Source organism: Hibiscus syriacus, unplaced genomic scaffold (genome assembly GCF_006381635.1).
Source record: "Hibiscus syriacus cultivar Baekdansim isolate YM2019G1 unplaced genomic scaffold, ASM638163v2 tig00109987_pilon, whole genome shotgun sequence".
NCBI classification, from domain to species: domain Eukaryota; kingdom Viridiplantae; phylum Streptophyta; class Magnoliopsida; order Malvales; family Malvaceae; genus Hibiscus; species Hibiscus syriacus.
In genome coordinates, this window is record NW_024062550.1 from 1,401,211 (window position 1) to 1,412,003 (window position 10,793).

At 30.2% G+C, this 10,793-nt stretch overlaps 1 pseudogene; it reads left to right on the plus strand.

Annotated features, from left to right (window-relative positions):
• The first annotated feature begins 6,448 nt into the window (after positions 1-6,448).
• LOC120211909 lies at positions 6,449-7,938 on the plus strand (annotated as a pseudogene).
• The last annotated feature ends 2,855 nt before the right edge of the window (positions 7,939-10,793 follow it).

Below are 10,793 nucleotides of genomic sequence, written 5' to 3' on the forward strand. Positions count from 1 at the left end.
GTATTATATAATTATCCCTAAATATATTAAAGTCAATTATATTATTATTTTTAGGTCGGGGTCGGGTATAATGTTTTTCACTTTAAACTTAAACCCAACATATCTTAATTTTTTTTTAATAAAATGATTATATAAGGTTGGGTCAGATTAGATCAGGTCAAGTCAGATATGTTTCATCATAAATATGAATCGTATTTGAACCTTTTATTTTTAAAAAACACAATTATATAAGGTTAAGTCAAATCAAAACTCGTAGAATTTGAATCAAATGTTCATCTCTAATTCGCATGTAACCACTATGATTCGAATTTGAATCAGAACTTGTGGTCATGAGATCGAGTCCCACGGAGGGCATTTCATAATTCGAAAATCTCCACAAAAACTGATCTCAACCTGACGTTAGAGGTAGCCTACTATTATACCTCTCCTTACCTCATTTCATATGAGAAAAAAGGGTGAGCTAATTTTTGAGATTATCCCGACATGGAAAGCAAAGGTAAAGATGATGATAGCCCACTTTACTTGCGGTGGGGCTGCCGGGGCCACCATGGTCAGGCCGACTCACTCGGCGGCTTTCGTGGATCCTATAGTTTCCTTCCATGTTCCAATCACTGCTTGACATTTAATTTCTTTCCTTTTTGTCGGTTTATCACTGAGAAAAAACACTTTGTCTCAAGTTCCTCTATACTTATTTTTATACACGTAAACGAGAACTACTAGTGAATCGTTCGTAAATTATTCAGTGGAATATTAGTTTATGTTTTTATTATTTATTAAACGAATGAATATTAATAAAATATTATATTCATTTAATTAAAATGAACGAACACGAATAAAATGTTCGTTCGTTCATTTATATTCGTGAATGTTTGGTAATTCCTTTGCTTATGTTCGTTCGTTTTTATTCGACCAAATCTCCAAAATCATTTGAAATATTAAGACCTAATAAATTTTAACCTTAAACCCATTAATATTTTAAAACTCAATTAATTTTAAACCTAAACAAATACTCAAATTAATTAAAGAAAATATAAATCCTAAAATTATTTGGAAAGAAAAAAACTCTTCTCGAATATAAACTCAATTAATTTTATGTTTATTTATAATTTTAACGACCGAATATGAACAAACAAGAACAAGCTAAATTTCTTAATAAACGAACACAAACAAAAAAAATTATTCGTTTAGTTGTTCGTGTTCGTTCGACTAAAGTAAAACGAACGAATATGAACATACCCTCGTTCGTGTTCGTATGGCTTGGTTAGATGCCTACTTATTTTAAAAAATAAATTATATTTTTAAAACATTATTATCTTTTATTAGTCTAGAGTATGGTTATCAAAACCGGATCGACCATTTCAACCGGTTGAACCATGAACCGATGGCCTGTCCGGTCCAGTTACCTCACAAAACCGGTCTAGCAATGAACCGGTAGAACCAGCTGAAAACTGGTGAAACTGGGGTGAACCGACTGAAAACTGGCAAAACCGATTTGAACCGCCGGTTCATTTTTTTTTCTTTTTTTAAAAAAATTAAACCAAACGACGTCGTTTGTTCAACGAGCCAAGTCAAATTCGAGTATTGCTGAGCTCAACTCGAACTCGAAAACTTTAAAAGTAAGCTCAACTCGACTAAAAAACTCACGAGCTAAAAATTATCAAGTTCAACTCAAACTCTAAATATAATATTAAAACTTGAACTCAAAAATGACCGAACTCAAAAAAAATTTAGAAGTTCGATTGAAACCTACAATTGAAGCGAAAGAATAGTTCGCTCTGTGCTCACCAAAAGACTCTATGGTTTTGAATGTCAAATTACCTCTATTATTTATAGAAGTAAGTTGAGATGCTCTTTCTATGTTTCTTAGCCATGTGGGATTGTTTTGTTCTCGTATTTTTACTCTTTAAACTTTTGGGATGCTCATCTATGTTTCTTAGACATGCGATATTATTTAAAAAAAAAATTAAACCAAATGACATCATTTGTTATGATTTTTTAAGCCCTAATTTTATTTTTTTATTATAGTTATATAATTATATTTATTATTTAATATGTTTTACCTTCAATATTATGTTGTAGTTGATTTGAATCATTTTGTTTCACTTGATTTTATGGTTTTTAATTTATATATGTTATGACTTGTGATATTTTTATACCTTTTAATATTGTAAACTTAAAAAAAGTGTTACATATATATATTAATATTGCTTTGAATATTATGTAAAATTAAAAAATATTATTTTATATAAAATCCGGTTCAACCGCGATTGAACCTGGTTGAACCAGTGAACCACTACCTTCACCGGTTCAATGTCCGGTCCGGTTTTAAAACATTGGTCTAGAGTGAATACAAATAGTTTATATGCAAAGGTTCTTAATCATTTGACAATTAAAGTTTATACAAATCAGCATACACGATGCTCAAACCTAAGACCTTAATGAATAACAATAATCCCTTAATTATTGAGACCGTTTGATTCGTGCAAAAAGTTACAATTAAATTTACTCAATTGAAAGTATTTTTTGCAAACAAAATTAAAATATCGATAAAGCTTTGGGGTTTTTTTCCTTTCCAATGTATTGTCCTGATTAATCCAAACCGACCCGCATCGTACACATAGCTTTGATAGGTGAGTCTCCCAACAAAGATTTTCTGCATACACAAAGACTCGAACCCGACAAATTGCTTAAGCAATATAAAGTTACTTATTACTTGAACCATTACCGTTGGTAAAAGTTTTGGTTTTTTTAATTCTTAAATTTATTAAAAATACATTTTTCATTTTTATTAATGTTTTGAAAATTGTTTTCTTCACTTATAATACATTAATTTTTTTTTTATAAATTTGGATGGTATATAAGATAATATCACTTCTATAAACTATTTAACAATGAACACTCATATCCTTGACATATGTGGTACTCATACATGAGATCTCAAAAGATAACAATAAGTGTCATAACCATCAAGATCGCTTGATTCGTGCAATGATTTTTTTTTATTTTAAAATATACAAAACGAAATACTTGCATTGCATAAATATGTATATAGGTAGCAATTGAGTATATTTTAGTAGGTTTGAGCTCTTTTGGTATGAACCAAGTGATTTCGCTAGTGAATGAATTATTGTTATTCGTAGAGGTTCTAGGTGCGAGCATCATGAATTTCACGGGTGTGAGTGTTAAATGTCAAATGGAGAAGAGTAATCTATAAACATATACTATGTTGTACTTACCTCAAATTAATTAAGAAAATTATTATTTTAGGTCCGGGCTCCTCAGGGTTCAAAGTATTTGAAGGTTTTTTTTTAATATAAATTATCTATTTAGTCATCTATTAATTATTAGTTTGATAGTTCATCGTTAAAAGATTAATAATAATATCAATGTGATATTTTTAATTATTTTTATATTGACATATTGTTTTAATTATTTTTCATCTTTTATATAAATAATATTTTTTAATTATTTTTTATATGAAACGTGACATCACCTTATTAGAATAAAATTATTGAAAGTAATTGGATTCAAACCCTAACTCTAAAAATAAAGATAACAAAATTCAAACCCTAATCCTCTTGGAAAAGGATCAATCTCCTAGCCCCTAGTCTAAGCATATTAATTAAATTATTTTTTTATCAAAATATATATTTAATTTTTACTAAATCACTAATGTAAAATAAATAAATTTTATTGAATTCGATATTCAAATATATAACATTTTCAAAAAATATATATCCAACTCATTAATCACCAAACCAGATCAATAATTTATTCATGTTTCATCGAAAATTGTTATTTAATTTATATAATTGTTAAATTAAAGCTACTTCATTTGGAAATAAGAAAATAATTAAATAATTTTGTGATATGAGAAAGATGATAAACAATGAAAAAGGCTGAGGTATAGTATGTATGAGAGAGAGAGAGTATCTCTATAATTTTATAAATTATAAGGTAATTTATGTACGAAGTGACGATAATTATTTATAGGTCAACATAATAAATAGATATAATCGTTAAAATAAATTTGGTAATAATGAAAATGACAACTATTGAAATAAATGATTCAACTTTAGAGACTTTGAGATAGAGAAAATCGTCGGTAGAGACATGGTTTGTAAAAAAAAATTAAAATACATCTGATATGTTTCAGGCTTAATATAAAAATAAGTGTTTAAGTTATATTAAAAATATTTTTTGATGTCTAAAGAATTTTTCGTTAAAAAATAAGTACCTAATGTTTTTTTATTATATTTTTAGGTGTCTAATGTTAAAAAAAATCTTAGGTGACACGTATCACATTCAGATTTTTTAAAATAATATTTTTAAAAAATATAAACATAACATGTGTCACCTAATCGTTTTTTATTGGTAGACACCTAAAACTGTAATGAATAAAACATTAAACACTTATTTTTAACAAAAAATCTTTAAATAACAAATTTTTTTTTTTTGAAAAATGACAGATGAATTTTATTAATAATGGAAGGAAGCAAAATTACAAAGCATCAAAATATAGAGAAAAATTTGAAGACAATAGTCACCAAATTACTCATACAAAAGAAAAAAATTAAAACTAAATATACGAAGAAAAATAAAACATTACAATGAAAATAATGACCAACATAAAAAATCCAATAGTCTTCATAAAAACTCATTGTCTCTATCGACTGAGACGCTTGACTACGCAAAAAATGAATGAAGAGCGAATCAAATAATCTGACAGACTACTTCTAGGGACAAAACCAGAATTAAATATTGGCATGGGCTGAAATATTATACTATTTAAGAAAAATATAAAGACTTATTAGGCATTTAAATTCGAAATTCAGCATAAATCAAGCGACCTTAGTGATTAAGAGATTGTTATTATCCTTGAGATCCCGAGTTCACGCACGTATGTAGGGGTATGAGCATTCATTGTCAAATAGTTGAAAGTCTTTGTACAAATATTACCTTGTATTCACCCTAAATTAAAAAAAAAACTTAAAATATAATTTCTAATTTGTTTAATATTTAAACTTAAAATGACTTAAATTGTAATTAGACCAAACATTTGAGAACACAGACTTATCATTCTTTAGTTCGACCCCTACTTGATTAAATATTTAATAAATTTTTATATTTTTTAAATTTAAACCAAAATACTATTAAATCAAAATTGTATTGAATATATAAATTTTAACAGGGGCTGAGGCCCCCTTGGGCTCTAAGGGAACTCCGTCCCTGGCTACTTTACTACACAATCTGATTACATCAACAAACGACCTTTTATCAAAAGAGGGGATCTAACTATACGTTACCACCAGCTAACCAATCAAAAAATAAATGTCGTGATGATTTTTGTGCGAGAACCAAAATAACTGCAAAAAGTATACTAAAAATGTACTAACAACCATGAGGATCGGGTCACAAAAGCATAGAAAACGCGTAACACTAGAGCAGATAAAATCATGTTATAAGAACATAAAATCTTATTCAAAATTAAAAATTCTCAAGCAAAAAAGATAAAAGACATAATATAAAAAATAAGAAAACTAAATATTCACCGGTGGTCGACAACCAACATTAAGATTAATGCCGTCACGTGCTAAACAAAAACAAAAAAGAAAGAAGAAAACGACCCAAAAATATTAAAAGAAAACTATCAAAAATTAATTTTAAATATAATATATACACTTATTTTGACGTTAAACTTATATTTTATGGTTTAAAATATTACAACTTGCTACTGATAACGACGGTGATAGGGTTTAGAGTAAAAGCCGACAATAGGGAAGTGCATGGCTAAGAGGACTTATCTTTTAAACACCAAATCCAACCCACTAGAGATGCAATCAACTCAACCCTTACCCTACAAAAAAAATTGATAAAAATTATTAAAAAGTCTTATTGGTATAAAAGAACGTTTAATTATTTTAAATTATTTTTAATAATAAAAACACTGAGAATCTACTACAAAATGAAAAAAATTAAAAAAGGGTAGAGTATACAAATGAATCCTCAACTTTATGTTATTATTTTGTTAAGTTCTCTGACTATTAAAAGTTATAAAATTTTAGGGGATAAAAGTGAACTTATAAAATTTTAGAAAATGAAAATAAATTTTCAATAAAAATACATGAAAAAATCTAAAATATATGATAATTTTAGATTTTTAAAGGGGACAATCGTTTCCACCTGCCCTCATCTAAGTTCATCTCTGACAGTAATTTAAGTTGGATGTTAATATTTATTTGATATATGATAAAATTTGATCTCAAAATCTTAAATGACTATTATATATCAGACAATATATTAATATCTAATTTATATTATCGTTAAATTTATAACGAATAAGAATGAATTTAGAATATAACGAATAATATAATCATGAACGCCTCTTCCTATTAAATCGACCTCTGTGACTGATGAGGAAAATCTATCACTATTACCGCCATCTACTCTTCTCTTGAATCTATCAGATTTCATTAACAACAAGTTTTACCCAGATTTTCTTTCTTGTTGAGAAAATCAAACAACTAGTAGTAATCATACATGGAGGAAACCCATGTTTTGTTCGGAAAATACGAGATGGGGCGGCTATTAGGCAAAGGAACTTTCGCCAAAGTCTACTACGGCAAGCAATTAACCACCGGTGAAAGCGTCGCCATTAAAGTCGTCAGCAAAGATCTGGTGAAGAAGAAAGGCATGATGGAGCAAATCCAGCGAGAAATCTCCGTCATGCGCCTCGTCCGGCATCCCAACATAGTTGAACTCAAAGAAGTAATGGCCACGAAGACGAAGATCTTCTTTGTCATGGAGTATGTCCGCGGCGGCGAACTCTTCGCCAAGGTTTACAGAGGCAAGCTCAAAGAAGGCGCCGCTCGTAAGTACTTCCAGCAGCTAATGAGCGCCGTCGATTTCTGCCACAGTCGGGGCGTTTCGCATCGCGATTTGAAGCCGGAGAATCTGTTGTTGGACGAGAATGAGGATCTGAAGATCTCCGATTTTGGGTTGTCGACTTTGCCGGAGCAGCTTCTCAAAGACGGTCTCCTCCACACCCAGTGTGGCACTCCGGCGTATGTCGCTCCCGAGGTTTTGAGGAAGAAAGGGTACGACGGATCCAAGGCTGATATTTGGTCTTGTGGGGTTGTTTTGTATGTTCTTCTGGCCGGGTTTCTTACCCTTTCAAGGTGAGAATCTGATGAAGATGTATCGGAAGGTTTTCAAGGCCGAATTCGAGTTTCCGGCCTGGTTTTCGCCGGAGTCGAGACGGTTGATATCGAAACTACTCGTCTCGAATCCGGAGAAACGGATCACAATCCCGTCCATAATGCATGATCAATGGTTTCAAAAGGAATTCACACGACCCCTCGCGTCCTCAATCGATTCCTCCATCGAGGACGATGAATCCCTAACCGCAAACCCTACTAAACAATCATCCCCGAAATTTTTCAACGCGTTCGAGCTCATTTCCTCGATGTCGTCGGGGTTCGACCTCTCGAGTTTATTCGAGAACAAGAGGAAACCACGGACCATGTTCACGTCTAGATGCTCGGCCGCGGCTATCATGACCAAAATCGAAGATGTGGCGAAGGGGTTGAATTTTAAGGTAGGAAAAGCCAAGAACTTCAAGATGAGATTACAAGGGTCGTCCGAGGGGAGAAAAGGGCGGCTATCGGTGACAGCCGAGGTGTTCGAGGTGGCACCGGAGGTTGCGATCGTGGAATTCTCGAAGTCGACGGGGGATACCTTGGAGTATGCTAAGTTTTGTGAGGAAGATGTTAGGCCAGCATTGAAAGACATTGTTTGGAGATGGCAAGGTGACGAAGGATGTGAAAATCAAGTACTACCACTAGTGACAACCTAACACTTCCTAGAAATTAAGCAATATCTATATCTAATTTATTTATGGATTAATTTAGATTAAGTATTATACAAATTTATTAAGGACGAATCTTTTAACCTCTTTTGTTTCAATATTTGATTGTGCTTAAAAAAAGTTAGGGTAAATTACATATTTAGTCATAAATTATCACTTTGGTTTTGTTTTGATCGTTCAATTTTTTTAAAATTATACATGAAGTTACATTTTAGTTTAATTTTGGTCATATATTATTAAAAAATTAACGGTAAGATTGTCGTGTTATCATAAGGTAATATCATGTCATCATTAAAAAATAAAAAAAAATATCACATCAATATTATTGTTTATTTTTTAAATACGGGTGATCAAAACATAACGTTAAGTATGATTTTAAAAAGAAAGGAATAGTTAGGTGACCAAATTAACTGATTATTAGTACTCCATTGCGAGTACAATAGTGGTATGACTTCAGATTTACAGATTTTCAAAGAAATTCCTTTACAAAGTAAAAACAGAATGCCTGGCTTTGGCGATTGTCTGTTTTGTAAGGCAATCACACTGTGGTTGGGAAAATGTTATTTTTTTAGGGTAAACTACGTGAATAGTTCCTTTTATTTTTTTATCTAATCGATTTTGGTCACCAATTTATTAGGGGTACATGATCCTTAACGTTATCGATTCGTTCAATTTGTCTTTGACGTTATCGATCTATTTGATTCTAGTCCCTCAGCCATTAACTTTCGTTCGATTTTAGTCCCTCAACTATATCACATATTCGTTAAGGGTCCAATTTTTTTGGGTCAAAATTCGTACTTGACTAGATCTGATATATATATATATATATATATAGCGTTTCATGGTTCAAAAACGCCGAATCTCGTCTCAATCATCATTTGTCAGGACTATTCGGAGTAAGTTCCTTGGCTTGGACAGGGCACTTAGTCCATGTCGCTATTCCTGGATCCAGAGGGAATATGTTCGATGGAATAATTTCTTAGATGTATTACCGCATCCCCAAGGGTTAGGCCCATTTTTTTCAGGGCAGTGGAATCTTTATGCTCAAAACCCCGATTCAAGTAGTCATTTATTTGGTACCTCCCAAGGATCAGGAACTGCCATTCTAACCCTTCTCGGGGGATTCCATCCACAAACGCAAAGTTTATGGCAGACTGATATTGCACACCATCATTTAGCTATTGTATTTCTTTTTCTCGTTGCTGGTCATATGTATAGAACTATATATATATATAATTTTATTGTTATTAGGTTATGATCTACTTACACAATGTAAAACTCTTTAATTTTATACAGATTTAGGACCGTTAGATGAGTAAAAACATATGGTTGAGATTAAAAGTAGGAAATGTGTGATATTTACCCAAAAAAAGAGAGTCAATCTCAACCATCTGTTTTCACTCATCCAAGTGTCTTAAATTTGTGTAAAACTAAACGAGTTTTACATTGTGTAAGTAGATCATAACCCAATAACAATAAAATTATATATATATCAGATCTAGTCAAGTATGAATTTTGACCCCAAAAATTGGACCATTTTCAAATCGAGTGAGACTTCTAAATTCAAACTAGTTTCAAATCGAGTAAGATATCACACCCCTATTGTTATTATGTAAAATAAGGTTTTAATTAAAAAATAAAATAAAAAAGAATATTATTGTAATTATAATTAAATATATAGAGGATAATTATAAGATCGTATTAGGTTAGATTTTACATTATAAATTCAAACACGATCTAATTTAAACTTAATTTTTTAAAATAAAATATCGATTTAATAAAATCAGATCAAATCAAAACTCGTTAAATCGAAATGAAATCTCGATTAGTTGAGCTCATCACGACATCATCTCAACGTGTACTTGGGACTTTTTGAGTTGGCCCACATTCCATTTATCACTAGGAAAATGAAATGACCAAATGGCATTGTGCTCAAGACATCCCCACTTCAAGAATGTTCTTGACTTTAGACTTGTCCAATAATTGAAGCCTCGATTCCGTCAGAATTTAGTAATTTTAAGGGGGTGTTTGGTTAAAAGATTGTGAGATAGGAATCTTATATTCTCATGTTTGGTTAGTCGGGGATCTTATTTCTGGTAATATTTTATTACTAATATTAGATTTTTTTTGGTATATTATCGGAAATGTCATTACCTCCCTTCTCATAGGTATTTAACATTACCGGCGTTTTAAATTAAAATACTCTTAAATTTTTATTTTTTTCCAAAATATTTTTCTTCTGTCATTGAATAATAAAAATTTACGAATGTTAAATTACAAATTTATCCTTAAATTATTTTAGATTACAAAAAAAGTCTATAATTAAAATTTATATGAAGTTCAGGATTAATTTTTTTTATCATTTCATTAAACATTTTTTATATTTTTAATTTTGTAAAAAAATTATAAAATATTATGAATTTAATTTTTTAAAGAAAATATATAAATATTTTATAATTTGTAATATTATACAAATATATAATAAGGACAATTTGGTCAAATATACATTCCAATAATCTTTTATTCCTTTAACCAAACACGGTAATCTTACATTCCTGCTAAACCAACCAAACACAAAATACAACATTCTCAGTAATCTTATTCCCTGATAATCTTACATTCCGTGAACCAAACGCACCCTTAGAGCTCGATGTTTTAGTACGAGTTTGAATAAAATATAATTTTTTATTAAAATATATCATTTTGAGATAAAAAATTAAAATAAAAAAAATATTTTTATTAAAATTCGTTATCTCACTGACGAGTTTCATATCAATATAAAAAAGACAATATATATCCAAATAAATATTAACTTACCTAATGGGTTAAATAAAAAAACTCATATACCTTACTGGACTAATTTGTCGTGTATTTATCTCTAAAATAAATAAAATAATGTAATATATCCATAGATATTTCAACATAC